Source organism: Papaver somniferum, chromosome 2 (assembly GCF_003573695.1).
Source record: "Papaver somniferum cultivar HN1 chromosome 2, ASM357369v1, whole genome shotgun sequence".
In the NCBI taxonomy this organism is placed as follows: domain Eukaryota; kingdom Viridiplantae; phylum Streptophyta; class Magnoliopsida; order Ranunculales; family Papaveraceae; genus Papaver; species Papaver somniferum.
This window is the reverse complement of record NC_039359.1, coordinates 148999552-149003792: the sequence shown is the minus strand read 5'-3', so window position 1 is coordinate 149003792 and position 4241 is coordinate 148999552. Positions and strand designations below refer to the sequence as shown.

The 4241-nt window shown below is 34.5% G+C and overlaps 1 pseudogene; it reads left to right on the top strand.

Annotated features, from left to right (window-relative positions):
* Nucleotides 1-1364: 1364 nt before the first annotated feature.
* LOC113349415 lies at nucleotides 1365-3170 on the top strand (annotated as a pseudogene).
* Nucleotides 3171-4241: the final 1071 nt, after the last annotated feature.

The following is a 4241-nucleotide window of genomic DNA, read 5'->3' as shown; positions in this document are numbered from 1 at the left end:
TACTTCAGACGCAATCAAAATGGAGCCTTTACTTAGCAAGACAAAATGGCCTATATATATACTTAAAACGTGGTGAAAATAAATGAATGAAACATACGACTAACAAGGGCCAGATATGGACGGAGCGATTATGAGGCTGTCCCTCCCTCTAAACATTTTAAATATCCTTGCACTAATAGCTCAAACTTGGAGGAGCCCACGAAAATTATATTGCAGTGTAAGTTAAATTCATGCAGCCTGCAGATATTAAATTTCACAAGAGACGTGCACGCGCATTTGCGCGTTACCCATCATTACAATATCTTATTTCTTCTAAGCCCTCTGAGAGTTAGTTATATTACACCGAGATCCTTTTTGAATGAACGGCCTTCATCATATTAAAATGTTGAAAGTCAAACAATCGAGTGGCTCTGAATTATGAAGTCATTGGATCTAACGGCTGAATTTTAGTCCCTGCTCAAATGTTAACGGGCGCGGATCCTCTGTACCCAAAAACTGGTGTACCCCTGTGCCCGGCAATTAAAATTTGACATCTGTCTTACCTTATTAACATTTCCTACCAGTGTATATTCTTACCTTATTAACATTTCCACTCTCGAATCTTCGTTACGCGTTGGAGAAAAAACTGTATTTTTTTTCTTCTCCAATATCCATTATTTTTCAATCTTCTTCTCTGTTCTATTATAAGAAACCACACACCTAAAACCGAATGAAACTTTGTATTTCCCATCCTAAAACAAAAACAGGACGACTAGCTATAAGTTCTGTTTGTTTTGAATTCATCACTGATCCTTTAATTATATGATTTGTAATGAGATTAAAAAATAATTTCCATATTTGTTTGAAAGAAATCAGTATCAAATCATGTTTTTGACGGTTTTAATTATACCAGACTGCATCTATATATAGTTTGACTTTCGTTTGATCTTCTAACTAAATCAAAATTTAATCACATTCAAAAGATTAATTATGCCTCCAAAGGTCTCACTCTTGTCAATTATCTTTACTAAGGTCCAAACCACAGTTATATAGTGAAACAAATTCCCACCAAACTAATTTCCGTTTGATGTTGATCACGTATATTTGATCAAACTTGGTATCAGTAGTTTAAGTTGTTTTCATTCTCCATCCTTATTTACATCTGTAAAATATGGAAAGAATATATGGTGTTAAGAAATCTTTATAAGGTTAGACATATGTCAAATTCTAATTGGCGGGCACAGAGGGTACACCATTTTTTGGGTACAGAGGATCCGCGCCCAATGTTAACTGTCCCTGCTCCCATTAAAAGGGGGGAGATAGTTCCATATATAAGTTTTATATAAGAATGAGAATGTTTATTCGTTTAAATTTCACCGTACAAAGAAGACCATGGAAGGAACATCCAAGAAACTTAGTGTGGTTGATTTATCAAAAGCTGACACTGGTTTATTGCAAAGCAAAGAGCTTTATCAGGTAGTCGACTAACTAATCAAATCAATTTCTCATTCGTTCGTGGCTTAATTAATCTAGATAACCATCGGCTTGGTTTTTATTACTAGTATTTTTCCAATGGATTAGAGAATCTTGTCCTATGGGGTACCTAAGATGCATCATTTGGCTAATTTGTGTATTTTTATTTGGTTCATAACGTTAAGAAGAATCTGGTAATCTATCGTCTAGTTAATTTCATCTTCTTTGATAAGTCCTAACAGTTAATTTTACCGTTCGATTTTGAAAGTATATCCTGGAGACGAATGTTTATCCAAATGAGGCTGAGGTTCTAAAGGAGCTAAGAAAAATTACTGCTACCCAACGTCGGCAAGTGTTTATACTATGAAGTCTTTTATATTTACTAAGTATTTTAGTGTGTTTTGTGTTACCAAGTATTTTACTGTGTTTTGTTATTTTGATCTAACAATCTTTAATGTATTTCATTACTTTGCAGGAGTTATATGCTTTGCGCAGCAGATGAAGGTCCAATAATGTCTCTGCTTTTAAAGCTTGTGAATGCAAAAAAAGACAATTGAGATTGGAGTGTACAATGGATACTCACTCCTTGTTACTGCTCTTGCACTTCCCAAAGATGGCAAAGTTAGTTTAAATTCTATCTTTATATTACTTTATTCAGCCAACGACCAGATTTGCCGCAAGAGAAATCCCGGACTTTTTGTCTGTGTTAATCATTTTATTTAGACAGTTGATTGATGTTCGAAGTATTGAATTGGATCCCATCACTATTAAATCGGGAATACTGCGTTCCTAGGACTAATAGTCTCGTATTAGCATTCGTTCTCAATATAATATATGAAAAGGCCAGTATGAAATCCACGTAGAAGCCTAAATAGTGCCCAGAAATCTAATATATCTGAATCCTGATTATTATTTATAATCTTATTTCATGTTTTGATTATGTCTGATATACATAATATGCAACGGCAGATCATAGCTGTTGATCCAAATAGGTCAATGTTCGAGATAGGACTACCATTTTTCAAAAAAGCTGGGGTAGAACATAAAGTGGAGTTCATTGAGTCTGTTGCTCTCCCGGTCCTTGATAAACTAATCGAGGATATAAGTACATGCATAATATATTAGCAATACTTATGATTTTATGCATCAAGTTCCCCGGGTTTAATCGCCTTATGCTTTTTTCCGCAAACCGCATGCAGCCAGAAAACGAAGGATCATTCGATTATGCATTCGTCGATGCAGACAAGGACAATTACGTGCATTATCACGAGAGACTACTAAAACTAGTGAGGGTAGGAGGAATGACTCTCTACGATAATACAACTTAGAACAGATATTCGGAGGAATGACTTCCACACTTAATCTTGTGGATTCGACTGTTATTTATACTTGAAAAATTACACAGTAAGTTGTTACAGATTTGAAACTTATTCAAAGATAACAAACGAATACTAAAAGATAGCCGTATGACTCTAGCCTTATAATCGGTCTTCAACTGACTCAGTTGAGACTCTTTAGGTGATGACTGTATCTTGCTTAACAATACACTTTGGTCAGGTACAGTTGCCTGGGAAGATGATTCAACACTGGATGAAATGATGAAAGGGGTTAAAGATGTATTTATTGATTTCAACAAGAAATTAGCATCCGACTCTCGCATTCAAATTTCACAACTCCCGGTTGGTGATGGCCTCACATTGTGTTTGCGTCTTCATTAAGCTTCAGTGTTTCACCAAGTGGCGATGTTGGTTATGTAATAAGTGCAATAATGCACTTGACGAAGTCTCCAGATCTTGAGTCAACTGGTTAAGGATAAAAACTATGTATCAGTTCAATCTATTTGATAAAAAAATTCCTTCGAATAATAAAAAAAAGGGGAACTTAGGCGCAGACCCAGAATTTTTTTTTCTTACCGCCAGGTCCAGAATTACTTTTCCCTACAGTCGCACCCAACAGTATTTAAAATTATTAAAAACGTGCAGAGTTCCTCAATTACCCTTCAGCGGTTCTGGGAAGTTTTATTAACTCCCAAAAACGGTCGGAACCATTTCTTTTCTCTTCTTCTCATTTTTTTCTTCATCCGTTCTTCTCATTTTTTCTTCATCCGTTTTTCTATTCCTATTCCTCCATAAACACTGTAACGGATGATTGATTATTGAAGTTGATCCAACCCTAAAAATCAATTTCAAACTCTAAAAAAACTTAACCCTAGAATTCAGTGGAACCAAAATGGATGAAACACCGACAAAAACACGTCTTCAGAAATCAAAAGATAAGAAATTAGGTACTAAAACTAGTTTAATCGATCTTATTCTTGCATGCATTCGGTACATTTGATTTTCGATTTTAATTTTTGTTCTTGATGCTTCAGATGAAAAAAGAAAAATGAAGTCGAAGACACAGAAAAAACTCGGTGAGATTTATCATTATCTTCATCTGTTAGTGTTTGATTTTGTTTTTTTTTTTAATTTATTTTTTTTTAATCTTAAATTTTGTTACAGTAATTGCCGTTGATGAACCAGAAAAAAAGAGTAAACCTAAAAAGAAAATTGTTTCATCCTGAATACCCATAATTTTTTTTGAGTTATCACTTTATTCTTCTTCGATTTTAACATAATTTTCTCCTCAATGTGATTTTACCTACTTATGTTAAAGATGAACAAGAAGAAATTGATAGTGTCGAAACACTGAAGGTGATGCAAATCAAGGCAAAGAAAGCAAACAAAGCTGCACCAAAGGAAGTATTGGGTGATGATACAGATAATGAGGATGATAATACAAATGATGCC